The sequence below is a fragment of the Octopus bimaculoides genome, chromosome 13 (assembly GCF_046866305.1).
Source record: "Octopus bimaculoides isolate indiv1 chromosome 13, ASM4686630v1, whole genome shotgun sequence".
Taxonomy (NCBI): Eukaryota; Metazoa; Mollusca; class Cephalopoda; order Octopoda; family Octopodidae; genus Octopus; species Octopus bimaculoides.
In genome coordinates, this window is record NC_142940.1 from 40355700 (window position 1) to 40368199 (window position 12500).

A 12500-nucleotide genomic window follows, 5' to 3' on the forward strand; every position below is an offset into this window, starting at 1 on the left:
GCAAAGTTTACGTCGGTGGAATTTGAACATAGAGTGTAAAGAAACGGAAGAAAATGCCGTTTATTATTTCATCCGACGCGCTAATGAGGTTTACAGCGCATCGGTATAATCGCTACAAAATGATACATTTCCATTTACTAAAGACGGAATAATAATAAGTCATGAATACATGTGTGTGTGTGTGTGTGTGTGTGTGTGTGCGTGTGTGTGTGAAGCGATATATTTCATGCCCTTAACTGATTCAGGTACATATAGTAAGGGACTATGAGCTGTGAATTAGAAGTGTTTTATCTAGGAATTGATTTAACTTACCTCTAATTATATGGAGATTCTGAAGCTACTTTTTAGCCCCGAAGGACCATACCTGACTACAAGGCATATTAGATTTCATCGTTAGTTTGTATTAAAGCAGCAACCTGGCAGAATAACCACAGTGTCGGGCAAAATGCATAGCAGAATTTCTTCGTAACGTTTTGAGTTCAAATATGTCGAAGTCAAATTTTACTTTCACCTTTTAAGGGTCGATAAAATAAGGACCAGTCAATTTCTGGTTTCTATATAATCGATTTTCCGCCTCCCTACAAAATTACTAGCTTTGTTCCAAAATTAGGAAGATTATCACTTTGTATTTAGTAGTTCCCGCCAACTATGGTTTTGTCAGATTATAACATGCAGTATGAAGATCATCGTATATCAGTTGATAACAGAAATTTTTATGTTTTGCGAAGAAACATAGCCTATGTATTAGAATATTAGATTCACGATGGTGAAATCATAATTTCGATTCCCGGTCGGGGATGGCACGTCACATTTTTGAGTAAAATATTCCTTGTACATTGCTTCAATCTACTCTGTTGAAAATTGATACCAGTAATAGTTGTGTATTAAGGCTGCGACGAACTGATGTCCAGTTTAGTGAAAAGTACTGTAATCTTAGAACATGTATACGCCATGAGAAATGGGATAAACACCGGTCCAGAGAACCTGTGATAGACATGTAATAGGCCTAAGGTCTTTGTTATTGTTTATCACTGGTCAAATGTTATGCATATAATTTTAAATCTCATCAGTTTTTATTTCTGAAAATTGTAGGTCATAATAACACTTCTCTCATAAACTTAATCATCAGTGCATTAATTATCACGTTTAGCTGAATACCACGCCGCACAAACCGTAGTAGAATGTAGCTAAAGGCTTAATAATATGAAGAAACACAGCTTCTATGAATTATTTTCAGTTCCTCCCGGACGGATTGAAAGAAGTGTAAAAGTTATCGTTATGGTGAAGTCGTGGCTCAAATGCATGTAAGAATGGAATCTACTGAAGAAACTTAGACACTATGTGCGTGGTTGTTAAACTGAGAGACGGATTAAGCCTACCTTCCATGTTTGAAACAGTTTTAATATTTGATTCATTACATTTAATTCAAACAATGTAGTGGGTTATCAATCTAGAATCCTTACTAGTGTTTAACTCACATTCTTTAGCTCCTGAATTTTCATGTCTCGGAGGTCATCTCCGTCTTTCAATCCACCTGACAATGTTATACATTTCCTCTGACAAGATTTTGTGTAGCCTTGTACGAATATAGAAGAGTATTGTGAAAGGAAAACACGATTAAAATGAAGCAAGCCATAAGTTATAAGCTTATGTAAGGACGTCAAAAATTCCACATAGAACAGTTAAAACATGAGGCAAAAAGATTATTTGCATTAAAATTTGTAGCAAAGAATTATTTGAATCTTTCAGAATTTCTTTTTTCTTTATTATATAATTTCTATTAAATTCTTTCGAGAATGAAGAACTGTAAAGGAATTATTCTAAAATGTATTTATTTTTCAAACTGTTTGTTTATATAACATGTTATTCATTTCAAAATCTATTTCGAAATGAAAACAGTAGTTGTTGTCAGAAGATGGTGAATGGTTTACAAACAAAACTCACTTTTGTCAAAGATTTTCGTTTATTCATACCCAGCTTCACTGCAGCCATGTTTTTACTCAGAATTCAAAACAGTGATAGAAGTGTTCATTCACATTGCTGCAGTGAATTCTCGACTCGGTTGGGTTTAGAAGAAGCCTGTTTTATTTACCATCAACCACTGATAATCTAGAAGCTCTTTTGTGGTTACTTACGTCATAAGATTTCTGATATTAATCTTACAAATACAAATAGTTAATGCTTTCTTTTTACTGGAAAAGTTTTTATCTTTTGTATTTCTCTCTTGAATTTCCTTTCCTTTTTTTCAGTCTTTTATGTTTTTAGATGTAATTTTTCTTGAAATTTTTGCTTTTTAAAACTTTTTTTTTTAACAGTAGTCTAATTAAACCAAAAACTTATATTATTTCTTGTATTATTTTTGGCTTTTCAATTGCCTGGCTTAACAATAACACTTGTGACAAGTAATGACCTGCACCACCCTGCTTCGATACAGAATTAATGTCTGTGTCCATCCTAACAGATGCTAAAACCATAAATTGCCAAACAGTTTCTCGAGTGATAAATTAAAATTTCGATAGGACAAATAAGATACAGTTCTAACATTTAGGGAGAAACAACAAGAAAACAAGCAGCCATTAAATGACATGTACACAATTTTTACAAACACATTTTTACATAAATATTATATATATGTCATTATATATTTATCACATAAATATATATACATATTATTGTTTCCTGTAAAATATATATACATATTATTGTTTCCTGTAAAATATATATATGAGCATTATGGCTTCAGACTGTCAGAACATGATGTTCGACATTTATTGAACTAAGTAGGGTTCAGTCTGGCTTATTGTTCCAATGAAGAAGAAAAAAACGCAACCACTGCCCCCCCCCCACACACACACACGCATACGTATGTATATATGTATGTATGCACGTATGTATGCGTCACCGGATAACTGGTGATGGTTTGTTTTCGACCTCGTAAATTAGTAATTTAGCCAAAAAAAAAAAAAGAAGGAACAAAAGCAGCCCAACAGAAACAGTATAAGATTAAACATTTCAAACTGTTGACCCAGCAGTGGCTGAAACATAAAAAAAAACTAAGAAATAAAAGAAAAAATGTGTTGCGTTTATTGATTATTAAAATCCATCCAACCATTTTCTTCGTACTCAATTTCCGGGGTTATGCGGGTAGGAGATGTTTTCCTATAAGATCCTATTAGATGAAACTGTCATTATACTTTCCGGCTGGATTTCCAAATGGTACCAAGCGAGACTAGCTATAAACCAGACACCTCGTTCTTGGTCTACTCCTAGGTTCCCTTGTCGTTGGCTCACATTGAAGAATCTACATCAAGGACCAAGTGGCCGTTGTATGACAAATATAACTAGCGAAACTGGTTTTCTTACAATGCATTTGCTTAAATTTGAACTCGCGATGTCAGCTCAAGTTATTTACTACTGAGTCATAACTTCGCAATTAATAAGATATTTCTACTTTATGGATTTCAACAAAAATCGGAAATTAGGCTCAATACGCTTCAGAGAGTAGCACTATCTGAAAATAAAAACTTGAAGTAGCACACATGTAATTCATGTTTATATGAATATATATATGCATGTATCTGTGTGCGTCTTTGCGCAAACACACGCACACATATAAACATGTGTACATATTTATATATACATATGTATACTTACGTACATAGTGGAGGCGCGTGGCTTAGTGGTTAGGATGTCAGCATCATGATCGTAAGATTGTGGTTTCGATTCCTGTACCGGGTGACGCGTTGTGTTCTTGAGCAAAACACTTCATTTCACGTTGCTCCAGTCCACTCAGCTGGCAAAAATGAGTAACGCTGCGATGGACTCGCGTCCCGTCCAGCTGGGGAACACATACGCCATTGGAACCGGGAAACCGGGTCCATGAGCCTGGCTAGGCTTTAAAAGGGCACATTTATTTATTTTATACTTACATACATACAAATATATATATATATATATATATATATAGAGAGAGAGAGAGAGAGAGAGAGAGAGATAGATATAGATGTATATTTGGTATATATATATATTACATATTTATTATATATATATATATATATATATATATATATATGTACACGCACATATATGAATATGTACATATATATACACATGTGTGTGTGTCTGAGCATGTATATAAATATACATGTGTGTGTGTTTGCATGTATGTGTTGATAGGTAGATTGATCGATTTATTACATACATAAAAACATACATAAAAGCATGCACACACATACATACAAACACACACATACACACACATATAGATGTATGTATGCATACACACACACACACACACACACCATAAATAATGCTTCACACTTATCAGATTCTATATAGCCGAAACTTCTAAACTTAAGAGAGAATACTATTCATAATATCTTAAGAGAGATAATTCTTTGAGAAATTGTTAAATAGATGATAAACCAAAAAAGAAGAAAAGACATTTTTGTTTTTGTAATGAAACGACATAATCTAATTCGCTGCGAAAAATAACAGAAATTAAAGATAGCTTATTATATTGAATAAATTGCACAAACATTTAACAACGAAAAATAATACCTACAAAACCAGTATAATAGTTACAAATACAGTAGAAAATTCGAAGAAAGTCAAACTTCATCTTGTGTATAAAAGATTCGTCTAATGAATGTAATTAAAATATCTGTCTATTTGAAGTTTATGAGTAAGTTAGTTATAAAGGCAATTAGCAAATTTCTCTCTGAACACTTCCTCTTTCTCTTTTGCTCAATCCATCTGTCTATCTATCTCCATCTCTGATCTCTATCCCAATACACACATACATGTATGCATGTATGTATGTATGTATGTATGTATGCATGCATGGCTGTATAGCTAAGAAGGTCGCCTCTCAACTAGTTGGTTTCGAGCACAGTCCCACTGCTTGGAGACTTCATTAAGTGTTTTCTACTACATCCTCGGGCCGACCGATAACTCGTAACTGAATTTCGTAGACGCAAACCGTGAGACGTGGAACATCTACGTGTATGCATGTATGTATGTATGTATATATATATATATATATATATATATATATATATATATATATATATATATATATATACATGCATATATATATATATATATATATATATATATATATATATATATATATATATATATATATATATATGTATGTATATGTATGTATACAGTTGGAATAATACTGTTATTTGATTCCATAAACTTGTAATGTTTTCATTAATTTCTTAGTCGTGATTAGCAAAAGCGAAACCGGTTGGCATTTTAAATATATTAATTCATAAAGAAAAAAGGTATACATTCTGTGCATTTCCTTTTTATATACATACACATATGTATATGCATGTCTGTATATAGAATATATACGTATGTATATATGTATATATGTATATGTGTGTATGCATCTATATATATATGTATATATATATATATATATATATATATATATATATATATATATATCTCGAGGAGTGTATCTATGCATACATACATATATACATACATGCATACGTACATATATATATATATATATATATATATATATATATATATATATATATATATATATATATATATATATATATATATATATATATATATATATATATATATATATATATATATATATATATATATATAAAGTAACGTCTTTTTGCTACTCTTGCATGGCCGTTCAATAAAGAACTATGTTACTATATTTTAACATCAGGAAAACGTCTTTTCTAGCTACTTAATGACGCACAGTCTGTGTCCAATATACTTTGAGTATGGGAGGGAGTCACTCTCCTCCAGCTTGGCAAGACCAGTAGACCAGGGTTTCTGGGTTTTTTACTTGTCATCGGTATCGGATACCTTCCTGCTGGAGATGGCAGTCAATCGTCCTTACTCACAATATATCGGCAGAGAAGTGGCATATAGCTGCTTATCTCGTAACGAGCAGACTAGCTTTACGAACGAACCGCTCCGACTAGGAATCGAAATTAGCATTTAGCTAATCAAATTTTCGCTTAATCTTTCAATTAATTAATCAGGTTTTTCTGCGTCCTTTCGCCATAGCTTGTGACCTTATCAATGGTGTGCCTGTATATTCTCACTGTTAATGCTTATATTTAGTTCCTGCTTGGTTTGGAACTACACGCAGAGGTATGTAGACATACATACATACATACATATAAATACATCCATCCATATACACATACAAGAATACATGCATGAATGCATACATACACATATACATAAATACATCCATACATAAATACATCCATACATAAATACATACATACACGCATACATACAAGCATACGTATGTGTTTGCTATTCGCTATCTGCCAATACCATCTCTCATCAGTAAACCACCGAACATTGGCTGTGAGCATCCGCGATACATGATTGTTTACAACCTTGAAGGTGCATCAAAGGCTTCGGACAGTGATTCTATTATTCAAACCGAGTAATAATAATAATAATAATAATAATAATAATAATAATAATAATAATAATAATAATAATAATAATAATAATCATAATAGGATATTATACGAACTTTACAAGAGAACTTTCATTTGCTCACCAATATTAATAGGAATAATTTGTTTTGACTTTGCTCTAAAATGCTTGACCGACAATGAACAATGAGAGACAAGGGATTTAAATATTCTGAAATGATTTATGAGAGGAAATATATTTTGTTGGTTTAAAGCTCAGCCTTATTTTATCCTGTTAGTGACGTAATGAGATCACGGACGTTGCTTCAGAAGTAACGTTAGAAGACTACCTACACACAACTCACTCGGGATACTTTATTCCATTTTACATTGACAGGACAAATAAGAAAGAAATGTTGTTGAAACTCAAGAAACCAGTTTTGCACCATGATTTTTGACGATCCACCGAGACTGATGAGGTTTATATCGTTAACGTTCTGTTTAAACTGTTGCAAATCGATGCTCAGAAGAAACACCTGAGCAGGAAGTGATCCCAATGAGGTGAAGTTCAGGGAAATTAGGACCAGGTAGAGTGGTCAATGTGGAACCAGGGATGGATTGGACACAACAAGTGTGTCAAAATATCGAGCGCACAGTGGGACAGGAGCCTTCGAAATGAGAAGGTGAGAGATAGTCTACTTCTGAGAAGAATAAATCGTTATATTAACGATAGAAAAGGTAAATTGATGAGACAGCATGCCTCAATGTCGGAGGCTAGAGATTGTCTGTGATTGATCGCCAGCCAGTGTAAAGGTATTTTCTGCACGCATTTCAAAGGGTTTTGAACGTAGCAGCCGAACAATCTCCATAATAGAAGTACTCTTTTGTGGGCATCATTGCTCTTTGTGGAGCGTTAGCAATTGTAGGGCGCTGAAATATGTTTTGGCTCTGAAGAAGGCTAACGGTTGAAGTTATGTTAAGGATGAGATTTCACCAAAAGTGATCAGCGGTGATGATGAGATTCAATATTTGGGACGACCTTGGGAATTCTAGCTAAGTGCCACTCTTATTTAGTGTGTGTGTGTGAGTGTGAGGCTTGATGATGATTCTCTTCAAATAAATAGCACTTGAGTAACGCTTGTTACAAGCAGCGTTAAGGTCACATTAGAGGACACTCTCAATACGCCCATTCATAGAACCAATGCAGCTTTGGTGAGTAGTGCTGCATAGGTTGCATGTTGACGATGCATGGTTGGGCAAGTTTAAGGATGAGTGAAGAATCGTAATACCCACGTAAAAGTAGGCGTTGTCGGATGTAGCGGTAAGTAGGTCTGCAACGTATAGGTACGCGTAAAATAGCTTCAAACGCACGAAATATGGCAAGGCTAATGTAACCTATACTTAAATATGTTCATATATTTTTCAAGAAAGAGAATTATAATTTCCAGTAAATGACTACGAGTAACTTTCCTTGTAAAAGTTACCAAAGTCATTTTGTTTTCTGAGTTGAAAGTCTTAACAACATGAAACAGTGTGTCTTTCAAGACGGTGCAACACAATTATGGTTGCTGTTTCTTGGAGGTTTAACGCTATAAAATGGCTACGGCTACCTTACTGGTTAAATTGATGTCAGGATTTTTTCAGTGCTGTTGGTTTGTGCCCAGGTCATTCATGATGAAGCTGACCTATACTCATAGGAGCATAGGTCTTTACATTTTGACACATAATACAATATGCCCTTCTCTATTTATAAGATGTTACAGCGTGATTTGAAGGGATCTTAGTTGCTATTTCTAAAGACCACGTACCTACACAGAAATTGTTTTGTTAGCACGTTGAACCTCAAGTTGTTTAGATCGTGAATACCTCGAAGTGCAAATATTTAAATAAGAACGAAACTTTATACAAATCAAAAAAAAAATTGTTCTCTTTTTTTGGCATTGTTAGGTTTATATTTATATATTTAGCTAGGTGTATACAAAGCAAACGCACAAAATAATACTTACACAAGAAAGATAACACAAAGAAGAATGTAAAATCGGTTTTATTATCTCCCCAGTCAGCACAGAACTACTTAAAACCATTTCTTTCTGCTTGCTATTCTCTTGTGTAAACATGTTCTTGGAACATCAATTGGCTAGTAAATGAAATTCGTTAAGCGTTCGTCAAGAATCAGATGTCTGCAACAAACACAAATTGAATATATTTTATAGCTACAGTTGATGACCATAATGTATTTCTTTTTCTCTTTTTCTGTCTCATTTTAACATAGCAGATGGACCACGATCTAATTACGAATGTCGGCAAATATGTCAAAACTACTGTCCTTCCAATTTAGTTGCAATGAAAATAATGACTACACCGCACTTCATAGCAAGTCTATGTCTATCTATTTGTTACAATGTATTTGATGAACGGTTCTGAAACAAGATGGAAGTGACATGCAACAATAACAACAACAACGACAACAACGGCAACAACAACAACAATAATGATAATGACAACAACAAAAACTAAAACAAGGAGAGTTAGAGAGAGAGAGAGAAACAGACGGTCAGACAGACAGAAAAAAAGGAAAAACATTTTCTATCATCAGAGATTCAACAAACATTAACACTGTTACTATGACCGCGCCGCCATTACCACAATTACCACCATCACCATCACTATCACCGTCACCACCGCCTTCACCGCCTCCTCCAGCAGGAGCTGCATCACTTGTATTTAAAAGATGAATATATTGCTGCCATCTCTACTTTATAAGCACTTACGTATGAATATATGTACATATATATATATATATATATATATATATATATATATATATATGCATATACAAAGAGAGAGAGAGAGACAGAGTGAGATATATATATATATATATATATATATATATATATATATATATATATATATATATATACATACATACATATATTCATGTATATATTATGCACACACATTAATATATATGTGTGTGTGTGCATAATATATATGTATATGTCAATACATATATATACATAAATATAACTACACACACACACATTATATATATGTGTGTGTGTGTGTGTGTGTGCATGTATACAAAGCTTTCAACCATACATATGCCTACACTCACTGATAAATACACATACAGTCACATGCACACAAACACATACACACACACACACACACACACACACCAACAAGCATACACACACACTCACACATACATACATGCATGCGTACATATATTAATGAAAAACTCAACAGGAAAGTGCGGAGAAAGAAAGAGTCAATATTTTGTGTTAGAAATTTCGAATATGATCATATGATCATGAAATAGAAAATGATAAAGTTTGAAGGCAAATAACGTTGCGTGTTGCCTTATAATAATTAAAAGTTGAGCTTCTTGAGTCTTCATTTCTGCTGAATGTGTGATGTTTTAGGATCCAGAAGAATTTAGTTTCATAAATAACACTTAAACTGTCGGGAAGTTTTAAGAGAAAAGTAATGACATTCTTGAATATTTTTTGTTACATTTTCGGGTTATTTACGTGAAACCCTGAGCGTGTTGTTGATTATCATTATAACGTTCATTGTAATCTTAGTAAAGTGATGAATATTTAACATATTCATCACTTTACTAAGTTCAGTACAAAGTAAAAATAATCGTGGAAAGATATTTGATGTACTTATGTCTGACATGGATATGGAATGCAAAATATTATATAACAGAATCCTTCTATATTCTTACATCATTTTTACTATAGGTTTCAAATTTTGGCACAAGGCCAGCAATGCCATTGCAAGTGAGTAAGTCGATTACAGCGACCGCAGTGAGGAATTGGTTCTTATTTCGTTGACTTCGAGAGGATGAACGTCTAAGTCGACCTCGGCGTTAATTGAAATCAGAACAAGAAGAAACAAACAAAATACCACTAAGCATTTTACCTGGCGTGCTAACGATTCGGCCATCTCACCCCTTGTACATCATTTGCAATGTTCTCGATACAACGATGGAGCTTTTACGTGGTTGCTTGACATGCTGAAAACAGTAGTCGTATTATCAACAAATCTCATACTAATTTCTCAAAACAAGAGATGCCTTTTCGAGGAAAAAAAAAACAATTAAAAATCCAGATGTGTAGGATAGGAACATTTTTGGTCATAGGTCTGCTTCATCGAAGCATGCCATTTGGTTGCATAAGCCAAAGAACAACAGTAACAATAATATTCAATGTGTACTGTGAAAATATACGGATTTCTAGCTAACTATTAATCAACCTATTTATCTGTTTTCATATGTAATATAACAGAATCCAAGTAGAATGATGGCGAATTCGGTCGACAACACTTGTGTCATTTGGAAAAAAAGACACTTAAAGAATGCAGTGAAACTTCTTCGGAATGCTTTGGACATTCCTTCAGGGCAAAGATGACAAGAGGAAATAATAATAACAGCAGAGTTTTAGAGCCATTCTGTTTGAGAAACTGGCTGCAACTGATGGTGCACGCTTGTCAAATTGAGTTTATATCGAGATAGGAAGTAGTAGAGAAGAAACTAGTTCAGAGAGGGAGGGGTAAGAAACTATTATTTATCTATATATTTGTTTCTTTTTCTTCATATATGTGTGTGTGTATGTGTATGTGTGTGTGTGTGAGTATGTGTGTGTGCGTGTGTGTGCTTTCATACACACACACAAACATACACACACACGCTCGCACACATACACACACTCACACACACGTATGTATATGTACACGTAATGCATCAGAAACGAATCTAACCGTAAACTAATTTTTTTAAAAGTAACTAAAGTTGTCGAGCTAATGTGTGGTTTTCTATGTGTTTTTTTTTTATATACGAATAAAAGCTGGCAATTCTCTGTTAATTATTTAATCCACCAAGCTTGATCTGTTGAACAACATTTTAATATATCTTGAGCGGTGTAAGGTTTTGTTTCTTGATGTTCTGCATTTATAAAATGAAACCAATATCCAACATACACTGAAATTATTTCATCGCGTAACAAAGTCTCTTTCCCGGCCAACAGCCAAAACCTGATTAGAGTCAGTAATTGTGACCCTTCACTGTTCAGATGAGTTTCCCATCGTCAGTACTGTGTTGTTAGCTCTTTCACTCGTTTCCCCGAGCTCCTGTATTTCTTTGTCTTTTTTCCCTTTAATCTATTCAGTGGTAAAATATTATATATTTTAATATTTTGGAAGAATTATATTTTTCAAGTATCGATATTTTATCTTAGTTACTTTGGTCGAAGATGGTATTTATTCTACGTGGTAGAAAAATTATACGGTGTCATTTTTCATAGTTAACGAACTGGAGTAAAAGATAATTTTTCCTGTAAGAAAATGCATGTAAATTTATGCCGAATGGAATCATCTAGATGAATTATAAATGTCTAATAGTACTATTCTATCATATTACTTATCTTTATACCAGATATATCGATATAATAGATGATTGATGTACAACTCAAAAGAACGTTCATTTATAATATAGATTAAACGTCTTTATTGATGCAATATACAAATCGAAACGTTTCTGTAGATGATGGAAAGAACCTGTTATATACATACCGTATAAAATTATTTTAATTGAACTTTGTCTCTCGATATTCTATATTTAACATTAATCACTTCTACCGCTGTGGAGGAAAAATATCAAACTGTAGCCGTCACTCGCAAGCGAGTAATCACTTTGTAGCGTATACCCTGATTTCGCTAATTGATTTCTATGCACATGTATTTGCTAACAAATCTAGGGAATCTTGTGTGACTCCCACCTTTTGGCTCGGCGGAACACCGAGAATGCAGTTTGTTTGTGGAAGAAAGGGATACACGAACACTAGGCTGGTACGGCTGGGACTCATTTCCAACTGAATAGACCGGAGTAAATGAATTTCCCTACTCAAAGACACAACTTACGATCCGTGCCGAGGAACTGGATTTGCGACCTTATGACCATGAGTCTAACCTCTCAACAACTGACCACATGCCTTCACGTAACTACAGAAAGAGAAAAAGGAAAAAACAAAACTGTAGTACTCTGTTACATATTAAAAGAGGAAGGTGATC